Consider the following 18,854-nt stretch of genomic DNA (forward strand, 5'->3'; position numbering starts at 1 on the left):
TAGAGGAGAGCCAGACCTTATCATGGACTTGATATAGAGGAGCCGCACAGCGTCTCCTATCTGCTATTGTCTTCATGCGGGACTTGGCGGACACAAGGTTAGAATGGATAATTCGCTGTATACCCCGTAGCTGTCGAACGAAAGAGGAGATGGCGGGAAGGTTGGAGTTGTCTCTCAGGGGAGTTGGGAAGGCCCTGGGATGGAAACCATAGGAGCCATAGAAAGGAGAGACTTTAGAGGCACTGTGTAGAGAGTTATTATAGGAGAATTCGGCAAGTGGTAAGTAGGGAGCCCAATTACTTTGTGTAGCGTTACAGAAGCTACGTAAGTACTGCTCGAGACCCTGATTGAGTCGTTCTGTTTGTCCATTGGTTTGAGGGTGGAACCCGGATGACAAGGCCACCTGGATCCCCAAGATCTTGCAGAATTGGTTCCAGAAACGGGAGATATATTGGGGACCTCTGTCTGATATAATAACTTGGGGTAGCCCATGTAGCCTGAAAATTTCTTGAGTAAAGACCTGACTTAACTCCTTTGCCGTGGGTAACTTTCTCAAGGCCGTGAAGTGGGCCATCTTGGTGAAGGAGTCCACAGTTACCATTATGACGTGGTTTCCCATTGAGGAAGGTAAGGCGCACATAAAATCGGTGGATATGGTAAGCCATGGGCCTGGGGGAACAGGTAATGGGCGGAGTAAGCCCACAGGTCTGGTTCGGGGTGTCTTGGCTTGAGCACATGTAGGACAGGATAACACATATGCCTCAGTGTCAGCCTTGAGAGTTGGCCACCAGAAAGAGCGAAGCAAAAGATCTTGAGTCGCTTTCACTCCTCGATGACCCACAATAGGAGAATCATGGCACATGTGTAAGGCTTCGATTTGCACTGTTTTAGTGGGTAAAAACAGGGCCTTATCATGATAATAGTAGTCATGATCTATGTGCAGCTGTGGACGTAACCTCTTTAGTTCTGTTTCGTGTAGACGGGCATATTCAGACTTAACTTGATTTAAAAAGGTCTGTGCTACCCCTATGATTTTATTGTTGTCGAATAAGTTTTGAACCGCGGAATCACCGCACCCAGGATAACGTCGGGACAGGGCATCCGCCAGGATGTTCTGAGAACCAGGGATGTAGGTGATATAGAAATCATACTGGCTGAAGAAGAAGGCCCATCGAGCTTGCCGGCTATTTTGGCACTGGAAATTTCTTAAACACTGTAGATTTCTATGATCGGTCCGGGCTTCGAAGGGCTCCTTTGATCCCATCAAAAAGTGTCTCCATTCAGTGCACGCGACCTTTAAGGCGAGTAATTCGCGTTCTAGCACGGAATAGTTTCGCTCAGAATCAGATAGAATGTGGGATAGATAGAATACAGGGTGTTCTAGGTCATCATCGTCTTGTCTTTGTAACAAGGCAGCCCCAATGGCTCTTTCTGAGGCGTCTGTGACAACAATGAATTGTTTGCTAGTGTCTGGGTGTCGAAGAATAGGGGCTTGACTAAAGGCTTTCTTTAAGTCTTGAAAAGCTGACTCAGCGCCTGGTGTCCAACAAAAACCTTTCTTTAGGTGTTCCTTTTTGAGGGTTTGAGTAATGAAGCTGGTTCTCTGGGCAAAGTCTGCTATGAACTGCCGGTAGAAGTTGGCTAGTCCCAGAAAACATTGAGTCTCCTTGATGGAAGAAGGAGATGGCCAGTTCAATATAGCCTGTACTTTGTCTGAGTCCATGGCAATTCCGGTTTGGTCTATACAGTATCCCAAATATTTCACTTCTATCTGATCAAATTCGCATTTTTCAGGCTTACAGAACAAATGATGTTGTCGGAGTCTTTCTAAGACTTGGCGGACGTGTTTGGAATGTTCCTCTGGATGAACCGAATAAATTAGGATATCGTCAAGATACACTACCACTGTTTGTTGCAAAAGATCAGAAAAGATAGAATCCATGAATCTTTGAAAGATGGACGGGGCATTAGTGAGTCCGAAGGGCATTACTCTATATTCGTAGTGACCAAAAGGTGTTCTAAAGGCGGTCTTCCACTCATCACCTTCTCTGACTCTTAGCAGATGATAGGCTCCTCGGAGATCCAGCTTAGTGAACCTCTTGGCTCCTCTGACTGCTTCTAAGATGTCTTTGATGAGGGGTAGCGGATACCGGTCTTTGATAGTGATCCTGTTTAACCCTCTGAAGTCGATACAGGGACGCAGGTCTTTGGTTTTCTTTGGTACAAAGAAAAGAGGAGCCCCGGCGGGTGAAGAGGAGGGAGTTATTAACCCACTTTGTAGATTCTCATCTAAGTACTCCTTCAGAATTTGTTTCTCTGGTTCGGTGAGGGAGTACATCCGCCCAAAAGGAACTACAGTGTCTGGCTCTAAAGAAATGGCACAGTCGTATTCTCTGTGGGGTGGCAATTCAGGTCTTTCTGGCTTCTGGAATACATCAATATAGTCCTGATACTGTCTGGGAACTCCCTGTAGAACATTAATGGATCCTCCCACCTGGGCAGGTGCTGTTGAGAGACTTTTTGGGGACCAATAATCCCCGGCCGGATAGCAATGGTGTTGACAAAAATGGGAGGATAACGAAATGGTTTTTGTTTCCCAGTTGATGTAAGGATTGTGCCGTGTAAGCCATGGAATTCCCAGGATCATGACATGGTGTGGTGATGAGATTAAGTCAAACGAGAGAATTTCCTGATGTTTACCGAACTGTAAACAGAAAGTAGGGGTGGTGTATTGTACCGGTCCAGAGGCCAAGAGTGACCCATCAACAGTATGTACCTGTTCTGGTATTTCTTTGGGTATTTGTGTTATTTGTTGTTCTTTGGCCCAGGTTTCATCTAAATATAGGCCACTGGCTCCGCAATCCAATAAAGCCAAAGTTCTTGCTTCACGGCCATCAGTTAAATGGAGGGTAACTGGTAAGAGAAAAAGAGCAGTTCCTTCCTCCCTGGAAGAGCAAATAGAAGGTATATCACGATATCCCGTCCTCACCCTTCTTACTGGGGACGGGAGTTGGCGTTTCCCAAGGGCTTGGTTGGACGAATGGGGCAGGCGCGAATTAGGTGACCAGCTGCACCACAATATAGGCAAAGCCCCTTCCTTCGTCTATGTTCCCTTTCGCTGGCGGATAGAGGTCCGCGAGCTGTGTCAATCTGCATGGGCTCTTCCTCGGTATTCCCTTTGGATTCAGGGCGGGCTTCCTCGGAACGATGGGCGAAGGGACGAGATGGTACTGAGTGAAAAGGCAAACGACTCTTCTTTTTCTCCATTCGTCGTTCATTTAACCGATACTCTATAGTTAGTGCTTGGTCCATCAACCCTTTGAGGTTTTCTATCCTGGCAGAATGTACTAGTTCATCTTTGATGTCCTCTCTTAGACCTCTACGGAAGAGTGTCACCAAGGTACGTTCCACCCAGGTTGTTTCTGCAGCTAATTGTCTGAAACGGGTGATGTATTGTAATACATCCTGACTCCCTTGTTGGACTTCGCAAAGAGCCTCTTCTGCTGACGCCTCGAGTCCAGGGCGTTCAAACATCTGTTTAAAAGTAGTGATAAAGGTGGAATAATTAGATAGAAAGGGATCGTTTCTGGTTACTAGAGGTGTGGCCCAGGCCAAGGCTGGTCCTGATAAGGCACTAATCAAATACCCCACCTTGGTCTTATCTTGTACAAATTGCGAGGGGCGAAAGGCAAAGTACACCGTTAAGGCATCCAGGAATTCTTTTAATGTGGTGGGATCCCCGGAAAATCGAGGTGTAGAGGCGGCTACTGCAGGGACATCTGTGGTCCTGGAGGCAAAGGCTTGTCGATAAACAGTATTCTCAGTACGTAATTGCTGGAGTTCTTGAGCCTGTTGTTGTATCGTCGCCAGTAGGTCCTGGTTAGTAGGTTCCGTGTTTACCACTGGGTTATCCATAGTTCCGGACTGCAACAGGAATTGTGGGCGTTGCAATCTGTCGCGGTTCTCAACGGTCTTACCCTCGCAGCGGAGAGGCGTAGGGGAACGGTCCTTGTTCCGACCGGTTCTGCTCTGGCCGAGGTAGGGGCGACCCCTTCCGGTAGCCACGGTGCTGTTTGGTATGAGCGAACCACTACAGTCCGTGCCCTCCAGAAGGAGTCCCAGAGGAAAAACCCCAGTAGGGTAAAAAACCTCCACAGGAACTCCCTGAAACGAAAAGGAGGACACCAGGGTATTAGGACCGCAGTTCAGGAAGGCAGGAAAACAAAGCAATCAGGAACAGACAGGATTCGCAGAAGGATATCAAATAGGAGCGTGACTATCACCAAGGAGTGTTGCAACGCAATGAACAGGCAGTTGGAATCCCCTTAAATACCCCTGGACAGGAAACAGGAAACAGGAAGTAGAACACCGCCATCTTGGATTGGGGAAAAGAAAACAGTAATGAATTAGGTATGTGTGTTAAACAATGCATGCTGGGTAGAGAGGAAGTGGTAAGCATGCTGGGAAGAGAAAAAAGGCAAGTATAAAGAACCCCCAGTGTAAGGGTTCGGTTTGTCCTAGGAACATCGGTAAGTGGTGGTGGGCAGGTGAATACATGCAAGAAAAATAAATGTTAAGCGCATAATGCGCTGTGTGCGGCCATGCCTGAAACCCCCTCGGGGTTTCAGGCTCTGCCGCGTCTGCCTTTAAGGCAGAACTTGAAAAAGGGGGAGCGGCGAGCGCCGTGACCCCCAGACCGGCTCCCTGGAGCCTTCATGGCCCTCGCCGGAGCCGCGGCGACCCCCGCGACCTGGGTGTCTGCCTCGGCGTCTACCGCGGCCCGGGCGTCGGCCGTGGCAAAATTAACGTGCCGCGCCGCGGCAACCTGAGCCCGCGGCCGCGGCGAGCGCCGCGGTGTAACAGAATTACTCACATCAGTGACGTGGGACTATGAAAGATAATTGTTGCACAGGAATTGCACAACGGGGGGATGATTTTCCAATGGTATTAATGAGCAATTGGAATGCTTGGCTTTTTATTAGTCTTAATTCACGTCCTTAAAGGGTTATCTGTTTTAACTTCGTTACTTTTTTCAGGTAATACATTTGCAGTGATTGATTCTTTAATTGTGTTGAGACGAGAATGTCTCCTGCAAGGTAATCCCACGTGCACCATTGCCTCGAGTGGCCACAGCATGCATCTGGTGGGGCATACCTCGGAATTGGTACCAGATAGTGTAAGTGGGACATGGGACAGTATCAGTAAGGTAGAGCAATCTCAAGTATTTAGGGCATGTCAGTTCTCTGAACCCCTGGGACAAGAGGGTTATAAATGGTTCCCATAGGTCTCTGTAGGAGTCTCCTTGGGAAGTCAATACAAGGGCTAGCTTTTCTATCGCAAATACGTCCTAGCCATCTGTCATTTTGGCCACGCCCCCCAAGTGTACTGTTTAACGGACACAAGACTACTCTCTGTGTCACTGGAAGCCATGGTGGAGGCATACCAATTTTGAATAAATTGTATTGGACAGGCATTTTTACCTGTTACACGTGAGAGCATATTGCCCACATGTATGATTGTGTAAATATTCTGCTTACACATCACTTCCAGACTCTGCTCTGATATGCCTGCGTGTATGTCAAGTATACAAAAAACAGGAGAAACTCATAAGGCCAGTGCAGACCTGGATAGACAGCAATAACATACAACAATGTCTCAATAGGTATTGTTAAGTATTAATTCAAAATAAAGATAAATTAAAAAACAAAACAAGGACGAGGCACCAAATTATAAATTGCTGTAGTTATATTATCATTCCATAAATAAGAAAGAAGACAGCATCAGCAATATTTACATATTGTGGAATGATTCTACAGTGAGCACATAATGCTCTTGCGAAGGGGAATGTGAATGGCGCATGTGAAGCTCGGGGGAAGTGCAAACAGATACACACAGCAAAATGGACGATGATTTCAAATGATATTAGGCAGGAATTGTTAATAGATGACTTTCACTAAATCATGCTCTAAGTCATTGGCCATACAGTTCGCTGAGTTAATGTCGATGGCATTTCAACCCTGGTTATTTCAGGTCATCATCAGAACATTGATGCACAAAATATGTTGACTGCTGTCAAGGAAATGCAAATAATAAAATGACAATTTTTCATACAACAGTTAGACCCAATCAAACATAGATGTTGTAGAGTGAAAAACCCTAAGGCCGGTATCTGTAGGCTTTCAAGAATACATGCACAATGTCAGAGGCCTCATGCAGCAGTGGCTCACGTGAAGCAGAAGGGGCAAGGTGGTGCGCAGGGAAGAGGGGGAATTAAATTCAATTTAAAATAATTAAAAACAAATTAAAAACACTTACCTTACGGCCAAGCACCACTCCGCTCCTGTCTTCTCATTGCAGGCAGGCACAGGCTCCCAGCCTGCCCTGCGCCAATCCTGCTGCTTCTTAGAGCAACGTTAGGATTGGCTGGGAATGTCCAGCCAGGGCACTCCCAAGCAGACAGGGAGCCTGTGCAGGCTCTTTCCAGCCCAGCAACTAAGTTGCTGGGCTGGAGAGAGCCATGTGAGCATGTGTGTTTGGCCAGCCCGAGATGGCCAGCCAAACACAAATGTGCTCTGCACTCCCCCTCATTGCTTATCAACCTGTGGCCCCGCCCCTTTTCCCCAAAAACAATAATAGACACAGTTCATTATCATTTTTGGGGAAAAGGTTTGCAGCTGCCGCTGCTGGCGGGGTGCAAAGCTCCTCCACTCTTATGGAGGAGCCACACCTGGTCTCATGCCAGAACCTAGCTGCGGAACAGATTTCAAGCCCAGGTAGGACACATAATGAAGACAGGTAAGCTTGTATCTACCTCAAAACAAGGTGGTATCAAGAAGAAGTATGCCAGCCAGTCACACTCCAGAACAAGAATTCACTGAAATAAAAAGTGGAATGCACGAGTTAAAAAATCACCAATAATGTCCTAAATAAAGACCGTAAGGGACCTATCCATAAACTTGTGTCAATGGTTCACAAGGATTGAATTAAAGGGGAAGGTTTCTTTAAATTGATTGTATTATATTTAGGAACTAAGGTGAAATTGGAAGCTCACCTATCAGTAAAACTGTGCCAATCTCCACAGAAGAAGGAAACTTGATACATGTTGAACCATATGAGACCAAGATGTAATATCTGCGTCTGAATAAGAATAAGAGGTGCGCTAGCCAGTCAAACTGCAAAAAAGCACTAGGCCTGGAATCAAAAAGAAGAAATTCCAGGTTGAGGTTATGCTAGAGTATGAAGATACTGGAAGATTGAACTCAAACAAAGTAAATGAACTCACTCGACGGCTCCTAATTTGCCGGAAGGTCACTGGGGCAACAAATGTAAAAAGAACAGATGATGGACTGAATGCGGAACAAATCAAATGCTCACCCCCAGTCACAGATCAGGGTTATATCCATTGTTTTTTGCATGCCATGCCATTCCAGTTTGGACCCAGCCATATGCAAATCAGCCTTGACCCTGCTCTCCATGAGAACAGTCCAGCCCAAACTGCCAGGCCAGGTCCTCCCCGGATCAGAAACAAACATCCTGGAGCCAGTTACAGGATATCACCCCTCATCAGCCAGGCTAGCTTGAATCTGGCGGCATAGCAAGCACGGGACCCAACTCTGGGAATACCCTTCCCACTTACAGTGAGAAATGCAAAATGAACAGACAGAATGCAGAACAAATCAAACATTCACCCCCAGTCACAGAGCTGGGTTAAATCCATCCCTTTTTTGCAATCTGTGCCATTCCAGTCATATGCAAATCAGTCTTGACCCTGCTCTTCATATCAGCTAATGCCTGAACAAATTATTGACTGTAAACTTGACCAAGAGATTTTGGTAGACTTTGTTGAGATTATTGCAACCTGCTTAAATGAAGTGCCTAGTCAAATCGAAATGTTTATTTCAGGGAATTTAGCCTGTAAAACACAAAAGAATACATTTAAAAAATCACATTGTTCAGATAAAATCATATGCAGTATATGTTCTACAAATATGTATGAATTAAAAAATGGAAGACTCAGAATCCAGTGAGCAGTTGTATAGAACCATTAGCAGACAACCCATCATCTTCCTACAAAGCCTTATGAAAATCAGAAAAAGAGATCATAAATCAAAAACATTTATATTAAACCAATAGTTTATTCCTACAAGCCAAACACCATGCAAACATAAAACATGTAGTCAGAGCGAACATGATAGACATGCTTGTGTTCCAATGATAAATTATTAAGGCAGAACAGTAGTGTCTAATCCCCATTTTTAAACACAACAGTGTTATCCACATCTTCTTGCTGTTTTCTACGTCGAGCAGAGGAGTAAGACATGGGGCTTCATTTACAAGGCCCGTGGTGTAAGGCGGATGAACAAGTGCCTTGCTGCGCCACCATGCGCCACCGGGAAAGAGCAGAAATGCTAAGAAATATGGTGCATTTTTGTCCTCTCCCCCTGCGCTGGCGCACAAATTGCTGCGATGTGCCATCGCAGGCACCCTTGCACCATGCATTGTGGGGATGATTGTTTTTTGTGCAGGAAGGGATACCTTCCTACACAAAATCCATCACAAGAGGTATTTTCCTCTTTGTATGTGTGCTGCGGAATGCACTACACATGGAAAGAGGAGAAAACTGGGGTTAATAAAGATATTTCTCCCAGTTGCATCGCTCTTCACCACCCCTGAGGTAGCGTAGGAATCTGATGCATTCCCAGATTTATAAATCTGGTAATGCATCAGATTCTTTTGGGTTCCATGGGTGTTGTGGGAACACCCCAAGCATCACACATGGAATGCTCCTTTCATGTAATGTTATGCGTGAAAAGGAACCATATTTAAAAGGTGACTTTGCGTGGCATTGTAAATATAGGTTGGCACACTGAGCCACCAGAGCATTAAAAAAATTAACACTCCGGTGAGGCAGTGTGCCACTAAGATCTCGTAAATGAGGCCCATGATTTTTGTTCTATTCTCATCAACAAGTTTCCATGTCTTGCTGTTTCCTTGATCATCTAAGCTCTGCTTCCATTTGTATGTAAGCTGTTGATAAGTAAGCTTCCACAACTGAATTACATGTACAGGCTTCAAGACTGATGTCGAAAGATCTTGTCCATACAGGGTTTGAGTACAGGAACAGTCTTAATAATGAAAAAACTTATCAGTGACTGTCACATGTCTTAGATCTATGCAAGGGACCCAATACATTGCCCCAGTAGCAGTATTTAACAGTCTCTGTTGTCGACCTATTAATGGATAGTGGATCATTACAAAGATGTCCCAACCCCACAACATTCAGCCACTGGTTTACATGGTATAGCCACAGAAGGGAGACTTATCTAAATTCAGAATTTCTTGAAAGCTATTTCTTTATGAGACAAGCTCAGGAGATGACCGCAGTCTCACCCAAAAGTCAGAGTTCTAAAGGTTGGTCACCCATTTTCTTCAGGCCAGTATAAAGAAAGAGTGGTAGGATAGGAGTGCTTTGTGGCAGATTACCTAAATGCTTCAAAAGACTAGACAACTTATTCTTGGACTTTTCTTTGAACGTTACACGTACTCCAGATTTCTGCTCGATAGCGGCTTCATTATGGGCCTTCTATGTACCTCAAATGCAGGTGACACTGATCTAGAGCTAGTAGCTCTATACATTTAGAGACTGCAGTGGAACATTCGAGCAGCATAGCCACTCTATTATGTAAGTGCGCAACCCATGTGAGTGAATGATTATATTTCACACCCAAATAGTAAAATAGTTCAACTTTGTCCATTCCAGTTTCCCTACCTACCTCTCCCTCCCCCCAAAGGATTTATGTGAGTTTAGGGTCATGCATTTAGTCTTTGAGAATGTAATCTCCAAGCCCCATGAGTCACAGAAATCAGAAAATATATAGTAAATGATGTAAACCCACTTAGGCTCCAGAAATGAGGAGAGTGCTGTCTGCAAAGAGAACTGGAATAATTGGCTTACTCTCAAGTTTAGGGGACTCATTGTAGGAGGCTGGCCTGGCTTATAATTGGTACCTTGGGGTACTTACACCTTGTGTCAGGTCCAGTTATCCCTTATTAGTACATTAGAAGTGTTCTAGCAGCTTAGGCTGATAGAGGTAGCTAAAGCAGAGCAGCTTAGGCTGAACAAGGAGACATGCAAAGCTCCTACTATACCACTTATGTCACTTAGCACTATATCATAAGAAAACACAATACTCAGAGTTACTAAAAATAAAGGTACTTTATTTTAGTGACAATATGCCAAAAGTATCTCAGAGGATATACTCCCTTAGGAGGTAAGTAAAATACACAAAATATACACACACAAACCAAATCAGGTAAGTAAACAGTTAGAAAAGTAGTGCAAACACTGTAAAACACGATAGAATGCAATAGGAGACAATAGGCCTAGGGGCAACACAAACCATATACTCCATAAGTGTAATGCGAACCATGAATGGATCCCAGGCCTAGTGTAGTGTGTAGAGGGTCGCTGGGAGTGTAAGAAAACACTAAGGATGTCCAAGATACCCCACCCCAAGACCCTGAAAAGTAGGAGCAAAGTTACCCTACTACCCCAGAAAGACAGTAAAGTCGAGATAGGGGATTCTGCAAGGACAACAACTGACTGCAAAGCACTGAAGATGGATTCCTGGACCTGAGGACCTGCAAAGGAAGGGGACCAAGTCCAAGAGTCACGCAAGTGTCCGGGGGGGGCAGGAGCCCACTAAACCACGGATGAAGGTGCAAAAGGGCTGCCTCTGGGTGGGAGAAGCCAAAGATTCTGCAACAATGGAAGGTGCCAGGAACTTCTCCTTTGGTCAGAGGATGTCCCACTGCGTGCTGGAGGATGCAGAGTTGTTTCCACGCAGAAAGACCGCAAACAAGCCTTGCTAGCTGCAAGAGTCACGGTTGAAGGTTTTAGACACTGGCAGGGCCCAGGTAAGACCAGGAGGTTGCCCCTTGGAGGAGGAGACAGAGGGGGCACTCAGCTACACGGAGAGCCCATGCAGAAGCAGGCAGCACCCGCAGAAGTACCTGAACAGGTGTTCAGAAGCTCTGAGCATGATGGTCGACTCAGCAGAACAAAAGAGGCTCCCACGAAGTCGGAGTCCAACTCAGCGAGTGCTCGGGACCTGGGCTAGGCTGTGCATGAAGGAAGTCTTGCAAAAGTGCACAGAAGCCCTAGCATCTGCAGTTCACGTAGTACACAGGATTACTGTCTGGCGTGGGGAGGCAAAGACTTACCTCCACCAAATTTGGACAGAAGGGACACTGGACTGTCGGGGACACTTGGATCCAGCTCCTGTGTTCCAGGGACCACGCTCGTCAGGATGTGAGGGGACCCGGAGGACCGGTGATGCAGACGTTTGGTGCCTGCGTTGGCAGGGGGAAGATTACGTTGACCCACGGGAGATTTCTTCTTGGCTTCCAGTGCAGCATGCACCACCAGGAAACAGTTGAGAAAGCCGTCAGGATGAGGCGCTACAATGTTGCTGGTAGTCTTCTTCCTACTTTGTTGCGGTTTTGCAGGCGTCCTGGAGCAGTCAGCGGTCGATCCTTGGCAGAAGTCGAAGAGGGAAGTGCAGAGGAACTCCTGTGAGCTCTTGCATTCGTTATCTGGTGAGATACCCACAGGAGAGACCCTAAATAGCCCACAGAGGAGGATTGGCTACAGAGAAAGGTAAGCACCTATCAGGAGGGGTCTCTGACGTCACCTGCTGGCACTGGCCATTCAGAGGTGTCTATTGTGCCCTCACACCTCTGCATCCAAGATGGCAGCGGTCTGGGGCACTCTGGAGGAGCTCTGGGCACCTCCCATGGGAGGTGCTGGTCAGGGGAGTGGTCACTCCTCTTTCCTTTGTCCAGTTTCGTGCCAGAGGAGGGCTGCGAGGATCCCTGAACCGGTGTAAACTGGCTTATGCAAGGAGGGCACCATCTGTGCCCTTCAAAGCATTTCCAGAGGCCAGGAGAGGCTACTCCTCCCAGGCCCTTCACACCTATTTCCAAAGGACGAGGGTGTGACAACCTCTCTCAGAGGAAATCCTTTTTTCTGCCTTTCTGGGACTGAGCTGCCCAGGTCCCAGGGGGGGCAGAAACCTGTAGGAGGGTTGGCAGCAGCGGTAGCTGCAGAGAAAACCCCAGAAAGTTAGTTTGGCAGTACCCGGGCTCTATGCTGGAGCCCGGGGGTGTATGGCATTGGCCCCCCAATACCAGATGGTATTGGGGTGACAATTCCATGATCCTAGACATGTTACATGGCCATGTTCGGAGTTACCATGGTGACACTACATATAGGTATTGACCTATATGTAGTGCACGCGTGTAATGGGGTCCCCACACTCACAAAGTCAGGGGAATTTGCCCTGAACAATGTGGGGGCACCTTTGCTAGTGCCAGGGTACCCTCACACTAAGTAACTTTGCACCTGACCTTCACTAAGTGAAGGTTAGACATATAGGTGACTTATAAGTTACTTAAGTGCAGTGTAAAATGGCTGTGAAATAACGTGGACGTTATTTCACTCAGGCTGCAGTGGCAGTCCTGTGTAAGAATTGTCTGAGCTCCCTATGGGTGGCAAAAGAATTGCTGCAGCCCAATACCCTGGGTACCTAGGTACCATATACTAGGGAATTATCGGGGTGTTCCAGTGTGCCAATCAGAATTGGTAAAATTAGTCACTAGTCTGCAGTGACAATTTTAAAAGCAGAGAGAGCATAAACACTGAGGTTCTGGTTAGCAGAGCCTCAGTGATACAGTTAGGCACCACATAGGAAACACATATAGGCCACAAACCTATGAGCACTGGGGTCCTGCTAGCAGGATCCCAGTGACACACATCAAACACGCTGACAACATAGGGTTTTCACTATGAGCACTGGGCCCTGGCTAGCAGGATCCCAGTGAGACAGTAAAAACACCCTGACATATACTCACAAACAGGCCAAAAGTGGGAGTAACAAGGCTAGAAAGAGGATACCTTCCAATACTCATGGATGCATTTATTGAGAGAGCTAATTACATTGTCTATATAATAAAAAAAAAAGTTTGCACAAAGATGCAACCCTTTGTAACCCATCTTTCTAGCAGTATATGATCTGTAAGTTCTTGCCCCCACCGTCTTGGGCATAATTTGGTTCATCTATCCTTGTTGGGGTGTTCAATATTTAAGGTGACACTTCCACTGAATTGGGGATGTCCCATAGTTAGTGTCCAGGGACAAGCAAAAGCAGACCTCAAGTCAATGAATGCCAGTTGCAGATGCTCTTTTTTAGCTTTAAATATTGCATGATATTAAAGTAAATCGGAATACTTGATCAGTCATACTCACTTTTTCTCTGAACCTGCCTTGAGACAGAAAATTAATGTATGGAGCTCAAACAGAGATCTCTGAGCAATACCGGGACCTTATCAGGGCCTGGTGCTTTTCCTGCTTGCATAGGCACTATTATTTTTACAGCGTCAAATATGGAAAAAATTGAGGTTTTAGAGGCTACAGTTGGTGAAGCTGGCTGTGGGCACACATCAGAAGGTGCTACATTAATTTCAGGAGCGTGATCCAAATACAAGACTGGAAACTGTCTTTCCCAAACATACGGTTGTACAAAAGTGTTCTGTAGAGGTACTATCAACAAGACTACCATGCACTATGATATTCCAAAAGACTATGGGGGTCATTCAGACCTTGGCGGACGGCGGAGGCCGTCCGCCAAGGTACCGCCGACAAATGACCGCACCGCGGTCAAAAGACCGCGGCGGCCATTCAAACATTTCCGCTGGGCCGACGGGCGCTCTCCAAAAGAGCGCCCGCCGGCCCAGCGGAAATGCCCCTGCAACGAGGACGCCGGATCAGAATTGAGCCGGCGTAGTTGCAGGGGTGCGAAGGGTGCAGTTGCACCCGTCGCGTATTTCAGTGTCTGCAAAGCAGACACTGAAATACTTTGTGGGGCCCTCTTACGGGGGCCCCTGCAGTGCCCATGCCATAGGCATGGGCACTGCAGGGGCCCCCAGGGGCCCCGCGGCACCCCCTACCGCCATCCTGTTCATGGCGGGTTTCCCGCCATGAACAGGATGGCGGTAGGGGGTGTCTGAATCCCCATGGCGGCGGAGCGCGCTCCGCCGCCATGGAGGATTCAATGGGGCAGCGGTAAACCGGCGGGAGACCGCCGGTTTACCCTTTCTGACCGCGGCTGAACCGCCGCGGTCAGAATGCCCTTGGGAGCACCGCCAGCCTGTTGGCGGTGCTCCCGTGGTCGGTGACCCTGGCGGTCACCGGCCGCCAGGGTCAGAATGACCCCCTATGTTGTCTCTTTTATTTCATGTTTTCAAAAGATTCGGTCAGTTGGCCACGTACCAGGTTTTCTTGCTAATCTTTATGGTACATTAATGCAAAATGGCTGCCTCCTCTAGTGTCAAATGAATTGCCAGATGTAATGGAAATTTTAAGGGAAGATTTTGCCCTGCGACATTTGCTTGTATACCGCAACATAGGCCTAATTACTGAATGATGCAGTGGTCTAACTGGCTCTGTGCAAATATCTTTCAAGGACTTAAATAAGAGGTAGTGTAGCTTAGTAATTGGAATGTCGCTCATAGGGCAATCCATGTAGGGCCCTATGATGGTAAGAAACAAAGCAGAGGAGTAGTTGGATTTGTTTTCAGTCAGTGCCATTAAACTGACCTTCTTTTGTATCCACCTGTAAGGGAGGAAGAGAGTAACTTCATGTATCAAGTATCAGCTCTACTTATATCTGATATGGAATGGCTATTACAGACATGTAGCCCATGTGAAAGGGTCAGTAAAGCTAGCTGATGTCCACTAATGGCCAAGATTTATATGAAATGCCATGTAGTAACTGGATCGCCCTTGTTTCATCCTCCTGATTCGTTAGAGTATCCATATAGCCCAGGGGCTCATAAGTCGCATTAAAATCTCTGGCCATCACAAGTGGGATGTATGTGTTCCATTTTTGATAAATATAGATCCAAATTGAATCAAGTAGGGGGCTCTTTGTTCATAGATGAGGTGCAATTATAGATATATTGGTTCATCACAAAACCGTTATAGCCACATAATTTTAACCCTATGATATCTGGGCAGTTGATTATTAGCTTTTTAATCACTCATTTTAAGGAACTTTTGACCCAATCAAGTAGGTCACCAAATGGACAGCCAGCTTTGGATGGTAATGCTTCAATGCAAACCTTCTAAAGCCTAGACTATATTCTGGTTCTATTTTCCATGTTTCCTTAAGCCTAACAATCTGATGAAATTGCCCATGATGGAGCAACCAGTTTTTGGTGTTACCCTGCCACATTCCAAGTTATCCGCAGTAGCCAGGGGGTCACCCTAACTCTGAAGCTCTACTCTTGAGCCAGCTGCCATGTCCTGTGCATGAACTCCCGATAAAGAATCATTAACTGTGTTAGGGGTAGTGAAAGTGTCAAGTCTAGTATGAAGCACACCTTCCAAATCAGGCTTGTGCAACACCTGTGGTTAGGCAATGGGCGTCCATGGGGGGATAAGGGAGGGGTTCTCCCCCCCCCCCTGGATTTAGCTACAGACTGGTGTACAGGCTCACAGTGCTGCGTAACACTACAGCCGCAGTAGTGTTACATTGCTTGCACTAGTACGGCTACAGCACTGCCAAAAAACAGACCAGGATGCCGCAGAACGTGGAGGATGGGTCACATCAGGTGGTCCTCCTGGAAGCAGCTAACACTGAGTCGTAGTCAGTCCCAGATTGGTCCGACTTAGGAGTATTGTACTGTCATTAATAGCTGGGGCTTAGCGCACGATAGCGCACGCACCGCAACCAGTGACAGTGCGTGACTCCTGAGTTGGACCAGACTATGCCCCTGCCCTTTTTGACATTTTCAAAAAGAGGAGGAGGATGGATAATGTTAAAATTAAGCCCCCCTGAAAATAATTCTGTAGACATCCATGGATTGGGCTGCTGGACTGTCTGGTCAATCAAAGGTGCTTAGGGTATAGGTAACTGGGCGCCAAAAGGTGGGTTTATGCCTTTGTCTCCAGAAGCTTGTTATCGATAAGAGCTTGCTCTGACACAAAGAGTGATGTTTGGCTTGGTTAACATGTAAACTTCTTGAGCCAGTCATTAGAATCATATGTATGTCCAGTGCTAGCAAATCCTCTGCTTCCATATTGTCTTTAAGAATAAGTTTGATATGATCAAATGGTTCAAAATATGATAAATGTTGTGCGAACAGTATGTCAGAGCAAACACGAAAGAGACACTATTGACAGAATGTAATACAGTAAATTACCTTGTTCAGTAGTGAGCCAGTGTTTTCCCTTTGATGGTCACTTAGCGTGAAAACATTTTTCTTAAAGACCATTACATCTTTATTAGGTGACATACTTTGGAATGAAGTGAGTATTGTCCTCTAATTTAAGATAACCCCTATGAGATTCATGTAGTCTACCAAGGTAAGTACCACCTGTAGGTCCCACGTTCTTTGTGCTGGAGCAATTAAGCAAAGGGCACTGTGTAATGTGTCTAGAACTTGGAAACCTGCCTGTTTTGCTAAATTCTTCTATGCACCTCCCGTCGGTTTGACCCAAATCATCAGTTTTGCAGGGAATAAAAGTGTTGCATGATAACGTTCATGACTAGCTGCTAAAAGTATAATTATGTAATGGCTTGTTGCTTTTCGTAGTTGAATCCACTGTAGTCGGTCGGCCATTCATCTCTTCAAGAATTTAAGGGTTGTTTACCTTTCTCCTAAAACCTCTCAAAGAACCTCATGTTTAATACCTGAACCAAAGTTTTCACTTCGCTTGGGCTGATGGTTAAGAGATCAAGTCTAATGTAGGGGTGGGCGGTGACGTCCGCTCCGCACGCGGAGTTTGCTGAGTTTTTCCCAATTCGCGCTCTGCTTAGAGTGCTGAGTTCTGAAAAACTCTGCATGGCAGAGTGGAGAGGCATTTTCTTCCTCGCTCACCAATGTTAAGTTGGTGAGCGCAGAAGAAGAAAATCTTACTCAGACCACCTCCCGGCAAGATTTCTCAAAGCGGGCGGGCGGTCGAGGATGGTCACTACCGCTTGAGTTGAGAAACCTTCCATTCGCATTGAGGAAGCTGCTGCTCGAGTAGAAATTCTACTTGAGCAGCAAAAAAGAAGCAGCGCCCTCTTACGCTGCATGAGGTGCCGTTCACGCTGATTTTATAGTGCGGGACAAACAACAGGCGCTAAAAATCAGCACGAAAGGTGTGACCTAAATGCACTCCGCGTAGACCGGCAGACTTTTTTGAACACTTCGCAGAGTTGCGCTACCCTGCCAAGGCCTAATCTAATGTGGATATTACCCTCCATATACATAGCATTAGGGTCTTTGAGAACTGGGATGTCATGATTCTCTCTATTGAGCATCTCCAGGGGAACGAAACAATTAGTACTCACAACAGTGGTTTCTATTTACTGTGGTTCTGTCTCAGTGGGCAAAGTTGGTAGAGCAAGGGAAAGTTAATAATGGGCATGACATTGGGCTGTGACAGACTTGGATTGTGACTGACTCAAACCATCCTGTTTGGATCTATGTGAAGTACTGAATCGGAGAAAAGTGTTAGCTACAAAATCATCAGTGGAAGCAAGCTCTTTTTTAAGACATAAGGGATCATTGAGTTTAACATTTATTGTGCTATATTGGATTATTTTGGAAGACGAAACACAGTTTTTTAGATTGTTTATTCTCCCGCTTAAAATAGTTTCTACCTCCTTGATCAAACTTCCATTGCTTGAAGGGTACAGATCTCAGAAGCTTGACTTACCTCCTTAGATACTTTCCTTGGCCCCTGTGATGGTTCAGCAGCCTTTCTTTTTCCCAATATCATTAACCTATTTATCCCTTGGTAAAACACAAACCCAATTTCACCAGATATAATTTGTATCTATTTAGCAAGAAACAATAACAACAACATAAAATATCAATATAGAATAAAACAATTTAATACAACTTTAAATCACAAAGTAAATTAGTGTCCAGCTGCCGCATTGAGTGATATAGAGCACTAAGCTCCACCTTTAAAATAAGCTTTGCTTAGTCAGATTGGTACACAACTGATTTATGATAAATAGAATTGTACGATGCATGATTACCTTGATGCACAAAGCCAATATGAGTAGCCCAGTCTTGCCTCTTCCTTTCACTGGTGGGCACGGATGGATGCACCCTTGGCCCACACGCATCCCAAGATCCAGGAGTAGACAAGGTGCTTTATATCGCAGCCCTTAATAGAAGGGTCACTTCCTCCTCTCCTTCCAGGTGTCTCAGTGAGCATGGGATCCTGAGACACCTAGTCCTGAATTCACAACAATTGCTAAGCATCCTGCGCTGCAGGAGTGGGCAAGGGACTTTTTAATGCAGTTCTCATTGGAGGAGCCACTTCTTCCTCCCCTTCCAGTTGTATTAGTGAGCATGGGATCCTGGAACACATAGTCCCCAGTGCTCAACAATCACACAGTGTCCTACGTGCAGGAGTAATCCGGGTACTTTACAGTGCAGTCCTCGTTGGAAGGGCCTTCCAGATGAAGTGTCTAGTCCATGCTTAGGAACTAACCATTGGGTCATAGAACTCAGGAAATCTGCTCATTTCACCTTAGTGAGCCTGTATCTGTGCTTAAATGTGTTCAAATCTACAGCTTTTACTTCTCTGCGTAGCAACCTCTGTGGCATCTGTAGAATACCTTCTCTGTAGTGCTGCATATTTCTTATGTTTAGCATGAAGTTGTGGTGTGATTAAAGTACTTCTCTTTTTCCTAAAAGTAAAGCACTGGGCTTATTGATTCCATTGTTTGACTTCTTGTGTTCTGAGTCTCTGACCCCACACTACCTCCCTGAAACACCATGGATGGCTC

Source organism: Pleurodeles waltl, chromosome 6, assembly GCF_031143425.1.
Source record: "Pleurodeles waltl isolate 20211129_DDA chromosome 6, aPleWal1.hap1.20221129, whole genome shotgun sequence".
Lineage (NCBI taxonomy): Eukaryota > Metazoa > Chordata > Amphibia > Caudata > Salamandridae > Pleurodeles > Pleurodeles waltl.